We start from the raw sequence: 25,895 nt of genomic DNA on the forward strand, positions 1-25,895 counted from the left end.
TTTAATTCTTTATTTTGATTGTGCTTCATTTGTTGTACATAGCGATTGACATGCCTGTGGTGTCAACAATTCTTCACAAAAAGATAATAGGAGCATGACAATTGTATACAGCACAGTTTTGTATCTTTTTTTTTAACAACTAGTCATTGCTAAAGCATTATACTGAGTCTGTCAGCTAGCGTATCGTGTGTGTATATGCGCTGAAGGGTCTCCCTTTGGCCGTTGAAGACCTGGACTGTCACACTCGATACTAAGTGGTAAAAGTGTTGTCTGGTTTGTTTGCCACTATAGCGGTCGGCTGTGTCTAGTGAGGTCAGCTGTGTTGTAGTATTGGTTGTTGGGTTGCTAGCCACATTTTTACATATATGGGGTGGCACCTGTCTGTCAGCTGGTTGTGGGGGGAAGGTCATTGTGGCTGTCATATATTAGGTCAGCTTGCGGAGCCATAGACTTAGAAATCAAGTTAAGTAAATTGAACATCATTAAGTAAAATAAATGGAACATCATTAAGTAAATGGAGAGGTAATTATTACTAAAATATAACAAAAATATAAACCGCTGAGGGTAGCCCAAGTATTTAAGTCCTTGCGTTAGAGGAGAAAAGGTGAGTGCACTTTGAGTTGGCCTGCAGTCCTTTCCTAGAGGGGTGGTGTAACTCTTCAGGTCAGTGCGTTGCAAGGTGGTGCCGCCGTTGCTCTTGGTATAAATGGCGTTACCCAGTCAACCAACCACCTCGGTCAGGGTGTTGTCGATAAGGTTCCATTTGGCAGTCCCAGCTCGCTGAGTATGGCAGAAGCCTCCGAGAGGTGAGTGAGGGAGTGTGTCTTGCCATCCTTCTCCGCTAGGAGCCTGTACATACCCCATTTGTAGGGAACCTTGTGGTCTCAGAGTAATTGGGTGATTGGGCAAAGTGACTGTCTTCACAGGATGGTGTGGCGGGACAAGTCCCTATAGAAGGTGAGGTGGTGGCCCTCAAAATCAACAGCAGGTGTCTTCCTGGTTGCTCCCAGAATGATCCCCCTATCAGAGTCCCGGACAAATTTTTTCAGCACGTCTTTGGATGCCTCTTGAGGAGCTTTAGGTGCTTTAGGCAGGTGAAAATAATAGTCTATTGCTACCTGTTTCGACTGTTTTGGTGATAGAAGCGTCGTCATGAGCCGCCTGAGATAATGAGGCATGTCTTCGGCTGTGATGGTTTAAGGGATCCCCTTGAGTCTTACCTTTCGCGCCCTTGTCTTGTCCTCCAGGATAGCCAAACGGTTAAGTATTGCCGCATTGCTCTTCTGGACCGTGTGCAGAACTGAATCTGTAGCAGATTGTGCCACTTTCACAGTCTCCATATCTGCTTCTGTGCTGGCCACACTGGTGGCAAGTTTGGCTACCTCTTCTCTGACCACCGCCACATCTGCTTGAAACATTGCCCTTATCATTCTGCCGCAGCAGCGTGGTGAATGGCTTGAGGGATCTTCTCCAAGCAAGTGTGATCCCAGTGAGGTCTGCATAGAATGATAGATCCATCTTTTCAAACTGGTAAGGTGAGTTTTCCTTGGTCGCCGCCACTACCGCCATCTTGTCTTTGTGGCGTTGAAATCGTATGATAAGATTTCGGGGTGTCTCGGCGGGTGCCTTAGCTGGTTTCGGGGCACGGAAAAAAACGTCCAACTGCGCTGTCTTGGCTTGTCGTGGCGGTAGCAGAGCCGTTAGCAGGCACCTCAATATGTGTGGCATTTCCTCCGCAGGAGTGTACTCCGGGATGCCCCGGATTTTGTATTTATTGGCCCATCTTGCGTCCTCGAGTGCCGCAAACTGGCGCTCGTGCCCTTCATTTTGGCTTTTGAGGCCTTGTACCTCCAGTTGCAGAGCAGCTATTTGTGAAGCGTGGCCGGTGGATTCTGTCTCCAGGGCTCCGATTCTCCCGGTTAAGCCATGGATGTCAGCCCTGAGGGAAGCTACGTCCGATTGAAGGGTTCGTTGGAGATTGGCAAGCAGTGATTTGAAAACTGCCATAGTCACTGGCGAGGTGTCTGCCCTCCGGGTCGCTGGCCCAGGCGCTGGCTCCAGGGGGAGATCTACAGCTTCTTCTCCTGAGGAGAAGTCATCTGAGAGTTCAGAGAAGGTCTCCGGGTAAGCGGCCATTTTAAGTGTTTGGCGTAGCAGTTCAGCTATGTTTGGGCCCTGTCTCGGGTTATCCGGCTTGGGCTTCTTTGATTTACATCCCATTATGTTGGTCCGGTATCGGTTGGCCCAGTAAGCCGATATATTGCCGGTTAGGTGGTGCCAAACTTGTGAATTTGGTAAGTTTGAGTCTGATATTGCAGGAGCTCATGGACCATGCAACTTTCAAGCTTGGCTCCGCCCCTTGAAATCTATTTTCATGTCTCAATCGGTTTATTGATTTAGTTGCCAATGAGAACTATTACAATCAATACACAATATTCTGCTTCTGAAGAAATAAGAGAAAAGAAGAGTTAAAATAGCGACTTGTATGATTACTAGATGAATACTGATGCATGGGCCACACAAGTAACTATAACTAGCTGTAAAGGCTAGAAGAACAGCAAGTCATATAATCCTCTTTCAATATAAGGTCCGGTTGGGGTCAGAAATTGTGTTCGCTGGTGGCTACTATCATCAATGAAGTCTAGATGAAGTTGCTACCAGTAAGGACAGCTGCCTCTTGCCAAAATATAACCAATAGAACCCCTGTGAGGGTAATAGAATGCTAACTTCCCTATATGGCACATTGAGCTTATATGATAACAAGAATTCCTCTAATATGTATTATATGTAGGAGGGAGTGAAAGTTTGGCTGGAAATACTGTTTGGTACTGTTTGGTATGATCTGTGTTCAGTGTTTCATAATATTTATACAGACTGATTTACTTTCCTATAAATCATTCATAATCCATCTCTTTCCTCAAGTTATTTCTTCAGAACAGTTTCAATCTCAGAAGAAAAACTCACTGTGTTTTGGGATTTAAAAAAAAAAAACAACTCACAATTGTTGGTTTGAAAGTCTGCCATTAATTCTTTTAATTTGATTTTAGGAATCATTACAGTTTATGTCATGTTCAGATTGATGCAGCTGAGAAGCCAGATAAATAACACCAGCTCATCATGTTCCAACAAGATCCTTCTCGTCTTTGGTTGGCTATGGTGCTTTGGGATATTGATTGTTGGGTGTTTTCAGGTGGGTAATAATGTGGCAAAAATGTTCACTGTTCTTGGAGTAAATTCGAAACATGTAATAATTAAGATTTAACCAAATGGCAAGCTCATTGAATTTAAAATTACAACAACACAAACTCACAAGTAATATTTGGTCATTGATCAACTAATGAGGAATTCAGCTCAGTGTGCAATGACTAAGACCAGAAAATATATTTCCCATAGATTTGTTTGATAAAACCTTATTTATTGCAAAAATGTAATCTATTATTGACCAGTGAACTCAATCTTCATAAAAGGCTGAGAAACATCTTGATCAAAAGCCAAAAAAAAGATAACTACTTTGAGGAACAACTATGAATAAAGATTGTACCATTCTCAAAAATGGCCACAAGGTGTAGCTACAGTATTGAATAGCTGTAGGAATTCAGTCCTACATGTTATACAAAATGGGTTATCACCTGCATATCTCAATTGGACATTGAGTGGTCTTTCCTGGGCACAGAAAATAATATTTCCACAACTACCCAGAGTACTAAGCTTAAGAATTGTAAGAGCTATTTGCGAGTACACTCAGTGTTTGGCTGATGTGAGGTACTATTGAAGAAGAGTCATAGTTCTGAGATATCAGGTTGTTGCAATAACTCCTGGAGGAACTATTTAGCAGGGAGTCAGAATCCCTAAAACTGGGACTAACCACCTGTATTACACACATACTCTGCAATTCGTTTCGATCCGAATATGAATTCAGACGAATTTCGGACAATTCGGACATTCGGGTACTTCCAAATGTCCGAATTGCTGAAGTGCCGAATTGCCGAAGTGCCGAATTGCCGAGGTCCCGAACTTCCGAAATTACCAAATTTCCAAAGTGTCGAAGTTCCGAAGTGCTGAACTGCTGAAGTTCCGAAGTGTCAAAGTGCCGAAGTTCCAAAGCACAGTAAAGGGGGAACCTATTGCCCCCACCCACCGCTCAGGCCCCCACCCCTGAGCGGCATGGGGGCCCTAAAAAATGTCCCCCCAGGTGACTAGGGGTCCCCAAACCCCTAGTCACCCCCTCCCCCCCAATAAAAAATATCCCCCTACCTACCCCCCTCACCCTAAAAATAATGAGGGGGGACCTTTAACTAAATACCTGTAAAACAAAATAAAACTTACCATTCGATGTTTTCTTTCTTCTAAAATCTTCTTTTTTCAGCCCCAAAAAGGCCAAATAAAAAAAAAAAATAAACGACGCAATTATAAAAAAAATAAAAAATTTAAAAAATTTAAAAAACGAGCGGCAAAAAAATGAATGTTAAGTTTGGTTATGTTTTGGAGATTTGTAAAGGGTCTCTGTCAATCCCTCCACCACACCCAAAATGAGTTTAAAATTCCCAAAGCTCTATAAGCTAAAATCCATTCCATCTGTAGATACTTTTTCCACACCACAAAATCCATGAGTACTCCACACTGTCATGTTTTGCTCTATATTGCCTTTCTTTTTCCCTGCTTTGGTTTCTTGTACTGTATTGTGCTGTATTCTCAATAATCGTGAATGATTACAAAATTTATTTAAAAAGGTTATAGCAAAATGCACTGGGTGAGCTGCAGGGTGAGGAATTGGAGGAAATGGGATGGGAGTTTCCTTTCAATTTGTAAAAGTTGCATTCTGTAGGTATGACTTCTGGATGTGTGGTTTTGGTATAAGGTGGGACAATTCACTTTTTTCCAGGTTTTCATATATTTTGTTTTGCCTTGTATAAAATGAGAATCTAACCTATATGTTTAATATTTTGTCTTCCAGTCGCATACATACGTAGTGATCCATCTTATTGGAGGGGCACTTGCATACATGTTTGGTACCATGTATATATTTTGCCTCACTTTAATTGAAAAAAAAAATAATCAAGGCATCAGTAATACCATATGTCTAATAAGAATGGGACTATCTGTCTATAGTCTGTTATTGATGCTGCTTTGTATCCTTTTTAACACGGTTTAATTTGTAATTCATTGTATTCTATATACAATTCAACACAGGAGACATAGGTGGCAAAATAAGGTTAATAGGGTTGTGGACTAAATTTAATTAACCCCTTAACGCCGTTACAGGCTTCTATGCCGTCCCACTTTAAATGGGCTTTAAAGCCGTTGTGGCGGCATAGAACGCCGTAATGGCTTTGAGCCCTGGAGCGCCTGGGATACTTACCTTCCTGGCGCTTCGCTTCGGGAGGACTGCCTGACAGCCCAGACAGCCCTCCCAGGGCAATTCAGGCCCCTGGGGGCCATGTGATCGCGCTCAAAGAACGATCACATGGCAGCAATAGCTATATATATATATATATATATATATATATATATACATATATATCATGTATATATACTAAGTCATACTTAGTGTATTTTAATGTTAATATAATTACATATATTAGTATTAAAATACACTTGGAATAAAATTACACATATTTATATATAAGATATATATATATATATATATATATATATATATATATATATATACACATCTAAATCTAATTACAATAATAAATAAAATAATAAAATAAATAATTTAAATAATAAAAAATAATCGTACTGTACTTTGATATTAATATTTATATAGGTAGTAAAAAATACTTAGAATGGAATTCACATAGAATTTAACATATATATATATATATATATATATATATATATATATATATATATAAAAATTCTATGTGTATATTTATGTAATCTTTTAACATAATTATGTGATTTTAGTAATTAAAATTAAAAAGAAAGTCTAGAGAATTTAATTAGCAAGCACTATATTTAACCCTGCAACTTTCCAAGAGACCATAAAACTTCATGGGGGGTACTGTTTTACTCAGGAGACTTCGCTGAACACAAATATTAGTGTTTTAAAACGGTAAATTGTATTACAACGATGATACTATCAGTGAAAGTGAAGTTTTTTGCCTTTTTCACACACAAATGGCACTCTCACGGATGATATTGTTGTAATACATTTTACTGTTTTGAAACACTCATATTTGTGTTCAGTGAAGTCTCCCGAGTATAACAGTACTCCCGATATACAGGTTTTATACTGTATTGGAAAGTCAGAGAGTCAAATATAAGGCTTGTATTCCAGTTTTTTTCACATTGAAATTTGCCAGATTAGTATGACAACCCAAGGTACAGTATTGCAAGTGGGGTAGTCCAGTTTTTTGTTTAGTAGCCACTGGCCAAAGTTAGCATTTATATTAGTTTTTTTCATTTTTCACACAAAAACCAATATGAAAGCTAACTTTGCCTAGTGTTTGTGACTAAGTGGCTACTAAAAAAGACTGAACATACCCCATTTGGGTTGTCTTCTTTTGCAAATGGTATGCCATCATGGTGGCAATTCTCATTCCTGGGCTATGATACAGTCTCAAAGGCAACATAACCAGTCTGGCAAATTTCAATGTGTATAAACTGAAATATGTAACGTGCTATGTTTGACCCTGTAACTTTCCAAAACACCCAAAAACTTGTTCATAGGGGGTACTGTTGTACTCGTTAGACATCGCTGAATACAAATATGTGTATTTTATTGCTGTAAAAGCTAACAGTATTATGACATTCACAGTTAAGTTTTTTTTTACAATTTTATTCATATTAAATTATATTTCATATAGAAATATTTGATATGATATGAAAGCCCTGTTTCTCCTGAACAAAATGATATATAAGTGTGGGTGAATTTAATATGAAAAAGGTAAATTACAGTTGAACAGACATATAGCGCAAATTCCAGGTTTTGTTTACGTTTTGTTTTGATCAGAACAATTGCCTCCGTCTTCAACCCCTTAAGTACACAGCTTCAGAAGCTTGTCTTACCCTTAAAGACACAAGCAATTTTTTCATTGTTTGCTGTTTGTGTTCAACTGCAATTTGCATCTCTCTCATTTATTGTACCAACACATATTATACACTGTTTTTTAGACGACAAACAGGGCTTTACTTTGATGTGACATATACATATATAAATTCTCATTTATTACGAAAACAAAATGAAAATAATGCAGGGAAAAATTAATTCCCCCCTCCCCCCCCTCCCAAGTTTTGGCAATAATAACATGTGCATAATATGTCCAGATTTGCAAAAGCAATTCAACATCAATTCATTTATGTGTCTTGATTTACAAAATACATAATATGTGTAGGATTTCAGTTTATTTTGAAAGTTACAGGTCACAAACTACAAGGTCTAAAATAAAATTTCAATGTGAAACAATTTTAGAAGTTGGTATGTTTGTCTTGGAATTTTAATTCCCATCACAGAAAACAAAATTGCCATACAAAAGTATATATTAATATAAAGTAGAAATCACAGGCTATTTATCTAAGGTTATTTTGACACTTTTTACGTAGTAATTTCACTGCTAAATATTGGAGTAAAATTGAGTTTTTTTTCTCTTTTTTGGCATATACACATATAACAAGGTTTTTGTAATGTGTATTTCGTAAAGCTGGTGTTTGCTATTCCTGTACAGAAACTCATATTGTGTTCAGCTACATCTGCTGAGTACAACGATACCCCTTTGCCACTATTCTGTGTCAGCTACAATGCCATAAATGAGACCAAGGTATTTCAGTTTATATAGTTGGAATTTTCATAGATGGTCCTATATCTGATTTTGTGGCATTATAGCAGTTTGACTGTTCAAATCACCCCACAAAGACCTTCCATTTGAGAAAGCAGACACTCCATGGTATCTTTTTAGGCATATATTATACCTTTACTTGCCACCATTTTTTGGCCAATTTATTTCAAATTATGTGGTGAGAAAATTTTTTACATTCATGTTGCAGTTTTGCTGGGAATGTTGCACATTTGATAAGTGCCACTGTCATTAATTCCCCCTAAGTATGCTCACAGTATGTTACAGAGCTGTAAAAGAGACCAGTCAATTTCAGATTTTTAAGTGTGAATTTTCATAGATGGTTTTGATGGGTCCCTATTCTATTTTGAAATATTTTAGCAGGCTGCTTATTCCAAGTACCCCAAAAATACATACTATTTCTTAAAGAAGACATCCAAGGGTATTTCAAAAGGCATATTTTAAACCTTAACGTGGGATCATTTGTTTGCTAGCCTGTACCAAGTGTAGAGGTAATATGCATTTTTCCCCTTTTTAAAATGTTATTTTTACTTTTTAAAAGTTTTTTTTTAACTATTAAACTTTTTTAAAACTTTTAACAACTTTTGTTTTACTATTTTAAAACTTTGTTTAAACTTTTTAAAAGTGTTTTTTACTGCCGCAGTTGTGGCAAACTGAGGTTAATTTTAGTATTGGACAGACATTTTCCGTCCTGGGTCCTTATGGGGAGGACTGCAATGATGAAAAATGTAGGTCTAGCGTCTTTAAGGGGTAAAGAGGCTAATGATGGTTTGTTTTGTTTACTAAACAGCAAACTGTGGTCACTTCATAATCAATTTCTACAAGTTAGGCTACAACAGCTACACAAGTTGTAATTAAAGATAGATAGATAGATAGAGATATTTTAAATGTCATAGTTGACTTCCTTAAGATAACATGCTTGCAGTGTTTTCATGCGTCATATATGGGCTCGTGAAAGGTGAAATTGGAAACCCAACTGTAGAGGTAACTTTTACTAGTATTTCACTGAGAATCTACTTAACAATATTTATTTTACTTTATGTAATCCCAGATAATTACAAGCAAGTTTCTTTATTAAAGGGACATTATAGCCACCAGAAAAACTACAGCTTATTTGTTCTCTTCCGTTTGTTCTGATGAATATAACCATTTCCCTTCAGAGAAAGTGCAGAGTTTACATTACAGCCAGAGGCGGCTCTAGACTTTATGAGGCCTTAGGTGAAACTCAAACATGAGGCCCCACTAACAAAAGAGTAAATAAAATAGAGTTGCAATACATGCATGCTGTCACATATACACATTGATGCACAGTTTACCTGTGTATGTGCCTGAGAGTGTGTCTGACAGAGAGTATCATTGTGTGTGTGTGTGAATGTATGTCTCTGTGAGCATGTTTGCGTTTTTGCCTGTGAGCATGTATGCGTATGGGGTAGCTGCTTGAAGTGTGTTGTATGTATAGGGGTCTGCCTGTAGCCTTTGTGCATTGTAGACTATGGAGGAAACTATCTACTCTTAATACTGGACACTATAATTGTATTGAATTTTAACCACTTGCATATTTTTAAACTATGTATCTCTAACCACTATTTCTTTGTCATTGTATCTTAACTGGGTGTGCTTGTTCTTTAATATATGTATATGTGTGTATATATATATATATATATATATATGTATATATATATATATATATATATATATATATATATATATATATATATATATACATATATATATATATATATATATATATGTGTGTGTGTGTTTGCTCATACATACATGCATATATTCTGTAGTTTGTCTTGTCCTGCATGCTAAGGCTAGTTGCTTCCTGTCCTGCTCATCACTGGTTTGTTAACTTAAATGTTATTCAACATTCTGCTTATCGCTAAAGACTTTCTCTGTTATTTTTGCTCCCCCCCCTTATTTTATTGATACCCACCCAAATGTCTTGCTTGACCAATCCTCACCTCTTCTGTGCATCTCCATTCCATAGCTTTTATTGCAGTCCTGTTTTGACCCTATCATCTCTGTCTTCCACAGTCACAGTTTTAAAAGACCACTTCTATCAAACCTGAACAGTGCAATGCTCTATACTCTCCTCCTCTCCTTCTCTCTTATCTCCCTCAGAATCAAAATATCCCATTCCACCTACTTCCCTCAACAACACACTCACATTTACATTAATCCCTCTTTGCTACACTCCCCCCTTCTCTCATCTCAAGCCCTGCACTCATTTCTCTATTCTCTCTCTCCTGCTCTAACCCAATTTCACCCTAGTCGCTGCCCATATAAAACCCATTCACACCTCCTGTCACTATCTCTCCTCCTACTTCTGGCAGCTGGTGACGTCTCTCCCAACTCAGGGCCCCACACCTCATCTGCTCACACCAAAATAACTAGAAACCATGCAAGCCTCCTCCAAATACCCTGCAGTTTATCCTCCTCTACCAAAATTCAGTGTGCACTCTGGAACGCTCGCTCCATTTGTAGTAACATCAAGTCTACAGCTATACATGACCTCATCATCTCTAACTCACTCACAATACTGGCACTCACTGAGACCTGGCTGTCCCCATCCGATACCGCTACTCCTGCTTCTTTATGTTTCGGTGGTCTACAGTTCTCCCATACTCCTAGACTCGACTGTAAAGTAGGTGGTGTAGGCATCCTTCTCTCCCCTCAGTGCACCTTTCAACCTATCCTCACTGCCCCTGCCCTATCCTTTACTTCTTTTGAAGTTCACACTATATGCCTTTTTAAGCCCACTCCTTTAAGAATTGCCATCATCTATCGCCCCCCCCCCCCCCCCCGGTCACCCTAAACTATTTATTGAACACTTTTCCTCCTGGTTACCCCACTTTCTTTCCTCTAGCACTCCCTCTCTCATACTTGGGAACTTCAATATCCCTATCAACAAGCTCAACTGCCCTGATGCCTCTCGTCTGCTCTCTGTAACCTCCTCCTTTGGACTCACACAGATTTCTTCCTCAGCAACTCACACTGCAGGAAACACTCTTGACCTCATCTTCACCAATCTCTGTACCACCTCTGATCTCTCCACTGTTCCATTTCGTTTGTCTGACCACCATCAACATTTAACATCTGCATACCCCATACCAAAATTTCACCACCATCAACTCTCCAACCTCGCAGAAACCTCAACTCCCTCGATCTCAAGCACTTCTCCACCACACTCCAAACACTCCTTTTACCCATCTCAATCTCAACTGCCCTAACTCTGCAACCTCACTCTACAACTCCACTCTCTCCTCTCAACTTCACATCATGGCACCTCCTACAGTTAAACGCAGCAAGCACCCCCAACTACAACCCTGGCACACTAAGCTGACCCGTTACCTCCAAAAATGTTCCAGAACTGCTGAACGCTGCTGGAGAAAGTCTCACTTTGCATCTGACTTTATCCACTATAAATTTATGCTGCGCTCCTACAGCATGGCTCTTTCCTCTGCAAAGGTAAACTACTTTAAAACCCTCATAAGCACACTGTCCCATCAACCCAAACACCTGTTTCACACTTGTGATGCTCTTCTTCGCCCTGTGACTCCTCCTCCTTCCACCACTTTGTCCGCCACAAACTTTGCATCTCATTTCACTGAGAAGATCTCTACAATCAGGAAAGAGATCTCTAATCTCTCTCCTACCCCTATCATTACATCACCCAACCCCACTCCCCCTGCCATCCTATGCACATTTGCACCTGCTACAGCACAAGAGGTTTCTGCTCTGCTCCTGTCCTCCCGCCCCACCACCTGCTCCCTCGATCCTATTCCCTCGCATCTCATCCGCACTTTGTCTCCCTCTCTTGCTCTTCCTCTCGCTAGCATTTTCAATCTCTCCCTTTCCTCTGGCACATTTCCCTCACCCTTCAAACATGCAACCGTAACCCCGATTCTGAAAAAGCCCAACCTTGATCCTAACTCCCCATCCACCGCCCTATCTCGCTACTGCCATTTGCCTCCAAGATCCTCGAGAGAGTTGTGTACGCCAGATTGACAGACTTTCTCGAATCCAACTCTCTGCTTGACCCCCTTCAGTCTGGATTCCGCGCTGGTCACTCTGTCGAAACTGCTGTGACCAAAGTATCCAACGATTTAATTGCTTCTAAATCTCACGGCCAATACTCTATCCTAATCCTCCTTGATCTTTCTGCCGCATTTGACACTGTTGATCATCAACAGCTTCTTCCCATTTTTCGTAACTTTGGTCTACGGGATACTGCTCTCTCCTGGTGCTCCTCCTACCTCTCCCAGCACTCTTTCAGTGTTTCTTTCTCTGGTTCTGCCTCTTCTCCCCAACCCCTCTCTGTCGGCGTCCCCCAAGGATCTGTCCTCGGCCCCCTATTGTTCTCTATCTATACTGCCTCCCTTGGTAAACTCATCAGCTCCTTTGGTTTCCAATATCATTTATATGCAGATGACACGCAAATCTACCTGTCCTCCCCTGATCTCTCTCCGCCCACCTTGACTTGTGTTTCTGACTGCCTCTCTGCTATTTCCAACTGGATGGCTGCTCACTTCCTTAAACTCAACCTGTTTTTCCTCCCTCAAGTGCTGCTACTCCTGTTGTCTCCATCCAAGTCAACGGCGCTACTATCACCTCTACCTCGCAGGCCTAGGGGTTCTTTTTCGATTCTGACCTCTCTTTTACTCCCCATGTCCAATCGATAGTCAAATCCCGTCGCTTCCAACTCAAGAACATAGCGCGCATCCGCCCATATCTAACGCCGGACGCGGCTAAGATATTGGTTCATGCTGTTGTTCTCTCTCGCCTCGACTACTGCAATCCCCTTCTCACCGGTCTTAAATGTTCCCAGCTTGCACCGCTGCAATCTATAATGAATGCGGCTGCGAGGCTTATTTTCCTGTCCGGTCGCACCTTCCACGCCTCCACGCTCTGTCAGTCCCTGCATTGGCTTCCAGTTAGATATAGTGCCCAATTCAAAATTCTGGCGCTTGCTTACAAATCCCTACATAATGCTGCTCCAACATACCTATCCTCCCTCATACACAAGTATGTCCCGTCGAGACCCCTGCGCTCATCCCAAGACCTACGCCTATCCACTGCCCGGATCCCCACCTCTGACGCTCGCCTTCAAGACTTCTCTAGGGCTGCACCTATTCTGTGGAACTCCCTTCCCTCCTCAATCAGACTTTCACCTAGCCTCCACTCCTTCAAAAAATCTTTGAAAACTCACTTCTTCATTAAAGCGTACCAATTAAACTGTCAGCAGGCTTCTCATCCCCCACCTCATGACTCCTTTCCTGCAACTGTCAAAAATGACCTACCAAGCACTCAATAAACCCTTCTCTAACAAACTATTTAATTCCCCTACTTTAACCCTGGTGACTATGACAAGGTGAGGGCGAATGACAGGGCGAAGGGGTTAAATGGACAGGGGGGTTGTGAGAGAGTATTAGAGGGGTAATGGTGAGAGGGAGGGGGATGATGTGAGAGGGAGGGGGTGATGTGAGAGGGAGGGGGGTGATGGTGAGAGGGAGGGGGGTGATGTGAGAGAGGGTGTGATGGTGTTAAGGAGGGGGGTGATTTGAGAGGGAGAGGATGGTGTGAGAGGGAAGGGGTGATGGTGAGGGAGTGGGGTGATGGTGAGAGGGAGTGGGGGTGATGTGAGGGAGGAAATGATGTGAAAGGGAGGGGGCTGATGGTGAGAGTGAGGGGGTGATGTGAGATAGGGGGTGATGGTGTGAAGGAGGGGGGTGATTTGAGAGGGAGAGGATGATGTGAGAGGGAGGGGGTGATGGTGAGGGAGTGGGGGTGATGTGGGTCTGAGGGGGGATGATGTGAGAGGGAGGGGGTGATGTTGAGGGAGGGGATGTGATGTTGAGGGAGGGGGGTGATGCTGAGGGAGGGGGGTGATGCTGAGGGTGGGGGTGATGCTGAGGGGGGTGATGCTGAAGGAGGGGGGGTGATGCTGAGGGAGGGAGGGTTTGATGGTGAGGGGACTGCATACCTTAATTTATTCCCTGGTGGTCCAGTGGGTTCCCTGGTGGTCCAGTGTGGGCTGCCTGGTGGTCAAGTGGGCTCCCTGGTGGTCCAGTGTGGGCTGCGTGGTGGTCCAGTGGGATCCCTGGTGGTCTGGTCGCCATTACTTCCGGTCTGCAGCTCCACAAAGCTGCAGACCCTGTATCTCGCGAGACCTGTCAGAGTGTTGCCATAGTAACCCGTGGCAACGCTCTGATCAGCCAGTTTTCGAGACACATGGTCTGCAGCTCTGCTCATTGTGGAGCTGCAGACCTGTGTCTGCAATGGCTGGCCGGGCAGGCAGGAGGGGCCTCGCACCCGGCGGCATACCGGGCAAGCCACCGGGCCCCCTCCTGTTGTTGGCTCCTCAGTCACTGACCGAGGAACCAACACAGTCTGCCCTCAGGAGGTTTAGGCGGCCACGAGGCCCCAGCCAGTGCAAGGCCTTAGGCAGCCGCCTAAACCACCTAATTAGAGAGCCGGCTCTGAATACAGCCTAGGGACACCTCCCCAGCCACTATCTTTCTGGGGAAGTGCTGCACAGTGTGCAGCATTGCCATTCGATGTTTAACACAGTAAAGGAGTTTAAGCATGCGTGGGATAGGCATAAGGCTATCCTAACTATAAGATAAGGCCAGGGACTAATGAAAGTATTTAGAAAATTGGGCAGACTAGATGGGTCGAATGGTTCTTATCTGCCGTCACATTCTATGTTTCTATGTTTACCCTCTGCATGGAGACACTGAACTTTCCTCATAGAGACGCATTGATTCGATGCAATTCTATGAGGAGATGCTGATTGGCGAGGGCTGTGTTCCTCCTTGACAGTCTCAGTCAATCCAATGCTTTCCTGTGAAATCATGGTGATTGGTTCAGATCACCACTTCTGATGATGTAAGCAAAGCAGGCAGATCAGGGGCAGAGCCAGCAGCAGCAGACTGAAATAAAAAGTAAGATTGTGCTATATTTAGAGGGGCAAGAGGGGACCATGGGGGGTAAATGTTGGTTTTAACACTATAGGGTTAGGAATACATGTTTGTGTTTCTGACCCTATAGTGTTCCTCTAAAGTGAGAATTGTGAGGAGTTTAAAAACACCTTGCATTTATGCAGTTATGTATCGTCATATGTCTCTGAGTCTGTTTCATGTAATCTCTGTACTTATCTTGGTCTGGGGATCCATGTATCTCTGGGGTTTTATTGTCATGGTGGGGAGGAAGTATGGTCCCAGCTTTAGATCTGGGCCCAACGTATCTCTTGGGAGTGTAAGCCCTGGCAGGAATTCCTGAAAAGGCCAGAAAGATGGGCTAGGGGCAGGATCAGGCCAAAGACCAGCTTCAAGCTCAAGCTTATCCCCTAGGTAGAGTAAATCTAGACTTATATTGAGTGTCTAAGGGGTGCCATTGTCTTTTTTGGGTTATGGGTTGGTTTGAATTTGAAAGTTGAATTTTAACTGTGGAAAAGATTTGGAGATTAGAATTTTGGAGCATTTCATCTATTTAAAATCATAATAAAATGCTCGTATTTACTCCATTATATCCAAAAATATAGGAAGCTATATAGATAACAATAAAAGTGTATTTTCTCTTTAGGTTATATTCCTGTTTCATGACTTCTTATAGATTTAGTCTTCCAAATAAATAAATAAAAAGTGAAAATTAGTCCTGATCTAATTCTACTGAAAACCATACATGTCTTGTGTGCTCTCTCCTAGAATGTCCACTTAGCAGGGGCCATGTTTGAGTGGCTTACGACATTTGGACTGTTTAGTTTCCTGTTAACACTCTTTCCAGATTTCCAGGTTTGTATGTAAATGTAAATCTTAGGAACACAATGTACATATAACCTTGTTATGCCTTGTTCTGTGATTCATTCTCTAGTTATTTGCTATCCACTTGCTATTTCCTTTAAGGATGACTCGAGATTTCTGCATGCTGGAGTGTTTTATTAATTCTTTGCTTTCTACTCTCAAAACTCCCAACAAATGGGAAGGGAGAATTAGGATGGGGTAGGCCGGAGCTCTGAGGGGGCATCATAAGTTACACAACTCATGTTATTTGTAATGCCCACAATGGACGGCTCACAGGTATTCTGCCTACTGGGCACCCAGTATTTAGGACCATATGGGAAGCGGTGCTGAAGTGCTAGTCCTAGTGTCTGCTGCACAGCATGAGCATATCAAGTGAGGCACTTGTGGTGTGGTGCCCTTGGTGTCCCCAGATATGGGATGCCAGGGATCTGAAGAACAGGACTGCAAAATCATGACTGTCCCACCAAAATCGAGACTGTTGGAATGCATGTACTTTTTATACATTATTTGTTATGTGTGCAGTCCTTAAGGAGACATGTAAACATAAGCACTTCATTCACTGTCTTCTCTGCAGTTTGAATCTTAAAAATGCATTATTTGCTGGGTGGAGCTTAGCTTCCTAGCAGGGTGGACGTGCTTCACGACAGCTCCTGCACACCAACTACTAAAACGGGGGATATACCCCGATCCATCGCACGCACACTGCTGGGAAGGTGTTTACAGAGTGGGGGAGACCCTGGGAATCATTTTGGTATGAAACATATGCCAGCAACTCACCGGGTCCCCACAATTCCAGTTTGAGGCCTAACCGTGATCAAGCCAGGGAGAGGCGGCCGCTCTCCTGGATGGCAACCTCGCGGATGATTCCCTCACAGTACTCACCTTTAAACCCCCCCCCCTCTGGACCGGCGGGGGTCATCCCAGTCCTCGCTGGGGACGATTACCCCCACACCACGACCAGCATGAGAAGCAACACCAAAAGCGAGACGAAACAGCCAAGTCCCAAACAAGATGGCGGCACAGGCACAGTCTGCCAGGAACCGCACACTCCACATGCCACCCCAGCGCATAGAGGAGTTCTACGGCAGGCTGTGTGCCAGTCTGTGGACTACACTTCACACCCAGAGACAGGCCTTCACGAGGGCGCTGAAGGAGGTAGCGGCATGGATCCGCCCGGCAACACGACGGCAAATAGGCGGGAATCCCCCTCGCAAACACAAGCCGAAAACAGCTCAGTCACCAGATGAGTACTCAAGTCGGGCGCCATCTGCTCGACACCACCACAGAACGGCAGTCCCTCACATGACGTCAGCCACGAGATGGTGCCGACAGCGGCGATCTCTCCAGCCTACGAGTTACACCACCAAGCAAACGACACGGAAAGCGGCTCCTACCCATCGCAAAGATCACGCTGCACACCAAGACAGTGCACAAGAGAAAGCCTCGCTGACGACCGTAAGAGCTGGAATCAGGCCCAGGGACTCCATCGGCAGGGCCAGCTATGCTGGCATTCGAGACATTCCCACACAGGGCATAGGCTGAAGTGCCTTCCACCCTGCCCCACAGCCGACAGACCTTGAACTGATCCGTGTGGGCATTTTCCTCGGCTGCCCCAGCTACTGCCAGAACACCGTGATACCTTGTCGGGTTTGTAACCCATTTACCACCGAACTCTCCTATCTCTGGCAGGGGGGGACTTTCGCCAATGTTACAGTATATTATTTAGTTAAACTGAAATGATTCTCCCTCACTAGCACAGCTATTGATTATAGTGTTTCCTTTTTGACAAGAATTGCTGCTAGTGATCCCACAATCTGTTATGTCTTGCTACAGCATACTCACCTAGTTAAGACTGGTCATGACAAGGATGAAACACTTTAGCAACTGGGCACACTCCCTAAGCACGACATGTTCACTGGAAGAGTTGCAGGATTAGCCAGATACTACAATACTAGAAGCAGGCAAGCCTCACACACGAGGGATGCTATCCTGCCGTTTTTACATTGTTAGAGGGTTTTTTTTTTTGTTTTTTTATTTAGTTTAGTTCTCTCATCTTGATTTTTGTAAGGGGATACCAGTATACTTCATTCATGTTAACGAATAGGCTATATCTCTCACTTAGCAGATACACACATGAGCTGATGAATAGGATGTTATACCAAACACACAGATGTAACACTCTTAATATGTCAAGCTATGTGCAAAGCCATTATATTACTGTTTACTAGATAGGAGCAGGAATTAAGTTACGAAGGTTTAAGCAGATATAGTACCTTTAGTATGCCAAGCTAGGTGCCAAACCATTTGCACAGATCCTCCTGACTGCTGCCCTTCAAAGCCCCGCAGTTTAAGCAGTTTAAGTGGGTACAGTGCAACAGGTCTGTAACTAGCCCAGCAGGTCCTACACGGGTAGGACTCACGATCAGTCTATTATCACAAATGATAGCACTGTACTGTAGAAAAGCAGCTACCTGGCCTGTTTAACTTGTGACTGGTTATGTTGTCATTCTCGTTTGTTTTTGTTCTGTTTTTTCTCCTTTGTTCTCGCTTTTTAACACAGGGAGGGAGAAAGAAGGAGAAAGGCAACCTTAGTTAAGCGTGTGATCCTATAAATCTATGACCGTCAGTATGACAACCCGAAATAGTATATTGTCTGCCTTCTCGTATAACTGACATGTTAACCTAATCCTTGACGTATCTACACAAAACTATAAAAAAGTGAAAACACACTAGCATAAGTAATTTTGCAATGTAAACCATACTATTAGCACAAACCGTACTATTAATATAATTAATCTAGAACTGTTAAGCGTAGACCGTCCTACTTTATTTTATTTTTACTATTGCTAATTTCACTGTTTAGCTATACTTACAATTGTAAAAAATGTGCAATACCTCATGCCACTGTCAAACTCCAGTACATCTTTTAACACGCTGATGTGGCGTATGTCGCTACCATGTAACACCCTGCACAACAAAAATAAAGAATTAAAAAAAAAAAAAAAATGCATGATTTGCAATGCGCACTGAATCTATAAGCCCAATCCAACATAAATAAAATTCTATCCACTTTGTACTTTTACAAACATCTATAAAATAAGGTGTAGTTATACCTTAATAGGGTTTATCAGCCAGCAATACCATGAAGTTTACAGATAAATATACCCGTCACAATAGTGTATTCCTGTTTGACAACACATTATACAATGTAAAATATTGTGTATGTTTTATTTAATACACTTGATTAAAGAACCACTATAGTGCCAGGAAAACATACTCGTTTTCCTGGCACTATAGTGCCCTGAGGGTGCACCCACCCTCAGGGCCTCCCTCCCGCCGGGCTCTAGGGGGGGTGGAAGTGGTTAAATTTACCTCTTTCAACAGCGCCGGGTGGGAGACTCTCCTCCAGCCACGCACGCATTCAGCCAGTCCATAGGAAAGCATTCACAATGTCAATGAGACAGCCACTAGAGGCTGGATTAACCCTATTATAAGAATAAGGGTTAAACCTAGCTGGACCTGGCACCCAGACCACTTCATTAAGCTGAAGTGGTCTGGGTGCCTATAGTGGTCCTTTAACTCTTTGTTCATGGGTATAGTGACCTGAGATTTATTTTCTTTTAACAGCAAATTACTATAAAAAGGCCAGAAGATTGGAGGGAACACTGGTTCGTCATGAGGGAGACGATACAGACTATGGAAGAATTCCCGTAAATTAACAGCTATGGTATAATGTATGTCGCCTTTCTTTTTTCCCTGCTTTGGTTTCATATACTGTGTTGTGATGTATTCTCAATAAAAGCTGAATAATGAAAAAAACAAGAAATTGAAAAGGGGTATCGCAAAATGCCGTGGGTGAGCTGCACGGTGATGAATTGGAGTAAAAGGGATTGGAGAGTTACCTTTTAATATATAAAAGGTATATTCTGTAAGTGTCAATGAAAGGGTTAAAAATATACCCGTCACAATAGTGTATTCCTGTTTGACAACACATTATACAATGTAAAATATTGTGTATGTTTTATTTAATACACTTGATTAAAGGACCACTATAGTGCCAGGAAAACATACTCGTTTTCCTGGCACTATAGTGCCCTGAGTGTGCCCCCACCCTCAGGGCCTCCCTCCCGTCGGGCTCTAGGGGGTGGAAGTGGTTACATTTACCTCTTTCAACAGTGCCGGGCGGGAGACTCTCCTCCAGCCAAGCGCGCATTCAGCCAGTCCATAGGAGAGCATGCACAATGCCAATGAGACAGCCACTAGAGGCTGGATTAACCCTATTATAAGAATAAGGGTTAAACCTAGCGGGACCTGGCATCCAGACCACTTCATTAAGCTGAAGTGGTCTGGGTGCCTATAGTGGTCCTTTAACTCTTTGTTCATGGGTATAGTGACCTGAGATTTATTTTCTATTAACAGCAAATTACTATAAAAAGGTCAGAAGATCGGAGGGACAACTGGTTCGTCATGAGGGAGACGATACAGACTATGGAAGAATTCCCGTAAATGAACAGCTATGGTATAATGTATGTCGCCTTTCTTTTTTCCCTGCTTTGGTTTCATATACTGTGTTGTGATGTATTCTCAATAAACGCTGAATAATTAAAAAAACAAGAAATTGAAAAAAGCTTAGCCCCTAGGTAGAGTAAATCTAGACTTATATTGAGTGTCTAAGTGGTGCCATTGTCTTTTTTGGGTTATGGGTTGGTTTGAATTTGAAAGTTGAATTTTAACTGTGGAAAAGATTTGGAGATTAGAATTTTGGAACATTTCATCTATATAAAATCATAATAAAATGCTCGTATTTACTCCATTATATCCAAAAATATAGGAAGCTATATAGATAACAATAAAAGTGTATTTTCTCTTTAGGTTATATTCCTGTTTCATGACTTCTTATAGATTTAGTCTTCCAAATAAATAAATAAAAAGTGAAAATTAGTCCTGATCTAATTCTACTGAAAACCATACATGTCTTGTGTGCTCTCTCCTAGAATGTCCACTTAGCAGGGGCCGTGTTTGAGTGGCTTACAACATTTGGACTGTTTAGTTTCCTGTTAACACTCATTCCAGATTTCCAGGTTTGTATGTAAATGTAAATCTTAGGAACACAATGTACATATAACTTTGTTATGCCTTGTTCTGTGATTCATTCTCTAGTTATTTGCTATCCACTTGCTATTTCCTTTAAGGATGACTCGAGATTTCTGCATGCTGGAGTGTTTTATTAATTCTTTGCTTTCTACTCTCAAAACTCCCGACAAATGGGAAGGGAGAATTAGGATGGTGTAGGCCGGAGCTCTGAGGGGGCATCATAAGTTACACAACTCATGTTATTTGTGACGCCCACAATGGACGGCTCACAGGTATTCTGCCTACTGGGCACCCAGTATTTAGGACCATATGGGAAGCGGTGCTGAAGTGCTAGTCCTAGTGTCTGCTGCACAGCATGAGCACATCAAGTGAGGCACTTGTGGTGTGGTGCCCTTGGTGTCCCCAGATATGGGATGCCAGGGATCTGAAGAACAGGACTGCAAAATCATGACTGTCCCACCGAAATCGAGACTGTTGGAATGCATGTACTTTTTTTTTTTTCATCTTTATTTTTGTTGTGCATATGCATATAACAATCGCCCACGAGGTACCCCAAAGGCAATCCTCTGGCGCAATACAACATTCAAAACGGAGGTACATAACAGAAAAAGCACATTTATGTAGATAAAGCTTTCGACAAGTATAATAATACAGAAGTGACGAGGAACCTGGTGGCCGTCTCATTAATACATATGGATTCATTTTTATTTGTTGGTTCCGTGTGTCCTCTGTCCTACTAGGTCTTATAATCCTATTTGTCTAGGTGCTGTATTTTATAGCGCTTAACTGTTCTACTACTTCTCAATGGCTATATTGATATAACTGTGTAAACAAAAAACTAACAACTAAAAAATAATCAGGAAAATAAAAACACTTTTGGATGATGCTCATGGAAGCTATTGGTGTTGTCAACCCCTCTGGTCAGGCTTGGAGTTCGCATTGTCCCCCCCTTCCCGCTGATACTGCCGGGTTGGGGCAGGTCCCGTCTAAAGTATATATGTGGCGTTTAGTGTCGGCCTGTGGGCGTTCGCCCTACCAGAAGGGTGCAGAAGAGAGAGAGAAAGAGAATGGAAAAGAGAAGAGAAGAGAGAAGATGGGAGGGGATGGGGGATGTTTCACCGAGCTGGATGGCGGCGCTGTCTTTACATGGGTTGTGTGTGGTCCCGTTGGGGTTGGGATCTTGTGTGGGCTTATCCCATGGTGGGATGGCGTGGGGTAAAGCGTTATCTATCCGTAAAGATATACCTCATGCTAGATCGCTCGAGGTCCAAGAATGCATGTACTTTTTATACATTATTTGTTATGTGTGCAGTCCTTAAGGAGACATGTAAACATAAGCACTTCATTCACTGTCTTCTCTGCAGTTTGAATCTTAAAAATGCATGATTTGCAATGCACACTGAATCTATAAGCCCAATCCAACATAAATAAAATTCTATCCACTTTGTACTTTTACAAACATCTATAAAATAAGGTGTAGTTATACCTTAATAGGGTTTATCAGCCAGCAATACCATGAAGTTTACAGATAAATATACCCGTCACAATAGTGTATTCCTGTTTGACAACACATTATACAATGTAAAATATTGTGTATGTTTTATTTAATACACTTGATTAAAGAACCACTATAGTGCCAGGAAAACATACTCGTTTTCCTGACACTATAGTGCCCTGAGGGTGCACCCACCCTCAGGGCCTCCCTCCCGCCGGGCTCTAGGGGGGGTGGAAGTGGTTAAATTTACCTCTTTCAACAGCGCCGGGCGGGAGACTCTCCTCCAGCCACGCGCGCATTCAGCCAGTCCATAGGAAAGCATTCACAATGTCAATGAGACAGCCACTAGAGGCTGGATTAACCCTATTATAAGAATAAGGGTTAAACCTAGCTGGACCTGAAGTGGTCTGGGTGCCTATAGTGGTCCTTTAACTCTTTGTTCAAGGGTATAGTGACCTGAGATTTATTTTCTTTTAACAGCAAATTACTATAAAAAGGCCAGAAGATTGGAGGGAACACTGGTTCGTCATGAGGGAGACGATACAGACTATGGAAGAATTCCCGTAAATTAACAGCTATGGTATAATGTATGTCGCCTTTCTTTTTTCCCTGCTTTGGTTTCATATACTGTGTTGTGATGTATTCTCAATAAACGCTGAATAATTAAAAAAACAAGAAATTGAAAAGGGGTATCGCAAAATGCCGTGGGTGAGCTGCAGGGTGATGAATTGGAGGAAAAGGGATTGGAGAGTTACCTTTTAATTTATAAAAGGTATATTCTGTAAGTGTCGATGAAAGGGTTAAAAATGAAGTACGTAAATGGACAGACTATTTTAGAAATAGCAATTCTTAAATGTCAGCTTAAAAGTAAACCCTGTTGCAGACCATCAAAGAGATAACCTTTTAACCTCGCTACCAGAAATACATGTTGTTGGCTGCTAAATAAACAATATCGTGTTTAGCTGATGTAATCTTGTCATGTTACTTTTGCTGTAACCTCTGTCTATAAATATGTTTGCCTAACTCTTTGTACACTGGCAGTAGCCCAATTTGAAACACGTTGTCTTTGTATCACTGAAAGGCTCTCTCCGAATGTTCGGTCCAAAAGTGAGGTGCATGGAACGTTTTGCCCAGCAGTGTAATATGACCCCAACAGTGACTTCTGGAGGTGTGCTTTTGTTTTGTTTGTTTTTATCAGGTTTTCATATTTTTGTTTTGCCTTGTATAAAATGAGAGTCTAATCTATGTATTTCATATTTTGTCTTCCAGGAGCATAAGTACGTAGTGATCCATCTTAGCGGAGGGGCATTTGCATACACATTTGGTGCCATGTGTAAATTTTGCATCAAATTAATCGAAAACCCAAAACAATCAATGCATCAGTAACACAGTGTTCTTGCTGATGGAGTCCTCTATCTATACTCTGATATAGGTGCTGCTTTGTATCCTTTTTAACACAGTCTAATTTTCAATTGTATTCTGTATTTAATTGTGCAGTTAACATGGGTGACATTGGGTGGCTAAATAAGGTTAATGTGTTTAGCCAGGAAAGGTACATTCAGATATACTCTGGTTTTCAAGTACAACCTGGGGATGTTATTTCTGCCCAACAATAATGGTTTGTTTTGTTTACTAAAAAAGCAAACAGTGGTCACTTGATAATCGACTTGTACAATTTAGCCTACAACAGTTAAGTTGAAATTACACTTAGATGATAAATATATAGATAGATAAATAGATAGATATTTTAATTCCATAGTTGACTTCCTTAAGATCCATGTTTGCAGTGATTTAATGCATCATATATGGACTAGTGAAAATTGAACGCGGAAACGTGACTGTAGAGGTAAATTTAATTAGTATTTTGCTATTATTCTGCTTAACAGTTTTTATTTTACTTTATGCAATCCCAAATAATCACAAGCAAGTTTACTTATTAAAGTGGGAATTGTGGGGAGTTCAAAACACACCTTGTTTGGTTTTCAGGTTTGTATGTAAATGTACATCGTTAGGAACACAATGTACATATAACTCTGTTATGGTGTTCTGTGATTCATTCTCTAGTTATCTGCTATCCACTTGCTATTTCTGTTAGTTATGACTTGAGATTTTATTTCAGTCTCCCTTCCTCAGCTGCATGCTGGAGTATTGTATTCATTTTTTACTTTCTACTCTTGTAACTCCTGACAATTGCGATGGGGGAATTGGGAAGGCGTGGGCAGGGCCCTGAGGGGACATCATCAGGTACGCAACCCACGTTACTTGTGACACCCATAATGGCGGTTCACAGGTAGGCTGCGTGGTCGGCATTTAGGACCATATGAGGAGCGGTGGGGATATGCTCCCTGCGTGGCCATAGTGCCTGTTGCACAGCACAAGCACATCACATGAGGCACTTACGGTTTGGTGCCCGAGGACAGTTCCTTGGTGTCCCCAAATATGAGATGCCAGGATCTGAAGAAAAACAGGACCCCAAAATAGTGACTGTCCCACTGAAATCGAGACTGTTAGGATGCTTGTACTTTTTATACATTATTTGCCATGTCTGCAGTCCTTAAGGAGACATGCAAACATAAGCACCTTTCACTGTCTTCTTTGCATTTTGAATCTTGTAAATGCATGGTTTGCAATTCACACTGAACCTATAAGCTCAAACCAACACATAAAATGCTAGCCACTTTGTAATTTTGTAAACATCCATAGAAGGTGTAGAGTTATACCTTAATGGGGTTAATTTGCCAGCAATACCAGAAATTTTGCAGGTGGATATCCCAGTCACAATAATGTATCAATAACGTATTGATGTTTGACAGCACATTATACAAGGTAAAATATGTATGTTTTATTTAATACACTTGACTAACTGCATGTATATGGGTGTAATGACCTGAGATTTATTTCCCTTTAATAGCAAATTACTGTAAGAAGGCCAGAAGACTAGAAGAACAATAGATTCTTAATGCGGGACACGAAACAAACTACAGAAGAATTCCTGTAAAATGAACAGCTCGCAGCTGAAGGTGGCTTTGTTGACAAAAATAAACTTTACCTAATCTGCTTCTATATAGTCTGTCTGAATGTCTTTTTTTTTTCACCGAACACTGGTTTTAGAAGGAAAAGTAATATATTCTTTATTCCTTATATAAATAACATGTTCAGAGATGTGTCAATATAAAAATATATGAAGCTATCAAAAAAATATAAAACATTTTCTAAATATTAAACCATTTTAAAAGTTTACCCCGAAATATTACATCAAGGCCTAATTCAGCCAAATTTACAAAAGCAAATTTTATACTTAGGGTTAATCACTTAACTAGAAGTCTCAATTCTCTCATGACTTGCTAGCCAACCAAGAAGATGGATTATTTTTTATTGTGGCCTGCATTCATTTTTTTTCTCCAGCATTTATTTATTTTCCAAATTCTTTCCCGTGTCCTTTCTTTTGACTCAGCCCTTCATCCTTTCGAAGTAAATAAAATGAGTACCATTAAATTGAGTAATAGTAACAACCCCTGGATGTTGGGCTAAGGTTAACATCCCCAGGACGTACTTAAAAACCAGAGTAATCTGAATGTGCCTTTCCTGGTTAAATACTTGCTTGTTATTATTATTATTATTTTAATTAAAGGCTTCGCTGATTATGGATTTTTTTTTTTTTTTGTCCATCTTTCTTTTATTGAGGCATATATATGACGG

General features: G+C 41.5%; 2 long non-coding RNA genes across 3 annotated transcripts; both read left to right on the forward strand.

Moving 5' to 3' along the window:
- Nucleotides 1–4,954: 4,954 nt before the first annotated feature.
- On the forward strand, nucleotides 4,955–22,708 carry LOC134600888 (uncharacterized). 2 transcript variants are annotated; one of them, XR_010090385.1, is made up of 4 exons: nucleotides 4,955–5,129; nucleotides 8,725–8,783; nucleotides 20,602–20,688; nucleotides 22,677–22,708. It is a non-coding gene; the product is annotated as an uncharacterized LOC134600888 (long non-coding RNA). The 2 variants fall into 2 exon arrangements; XR_010090384.1 differs by lacking the exon at nucleotides 22,677–22,708 and having other exon boundaries at nucleotides 20,602–20,768.
- A 498-nt stretch (nucleotides 22,709–23,206) lies between these two features.
- On the forward strand, nucleotides 23,207–25,215 carry LOC134600885 (uncharacterized). The gene is made up of 4 exons (XR_010090381.1): nucleotides 23,207–23,364; nucleotides 23,466–23,638; nucleotides 23,984–24,042; nucleotides 25,108–25,215. It is a non-coding gene; the product is annotated as an uncharacterized LOC134600885 (long non-coding RNA).
- The last annotated feature ends 680 nt before the right edge of the window (nucleotides 25,216–25,895 follow it).

The sequence above is a fragment of the Pelobates fuscus genome, chromosome 3 (assembly GCF_036172605.1).
Source record: "Pelobates fuscus isolate aPelFus1 chromosome 3, aPelFus1.pri, whole genome shotgun sequence".
NCBI lineage: Eukaryota > Metazoa > Chordata > Amphibia > Anura > Pelobatidae > Pelobates > Pelobates fuscus.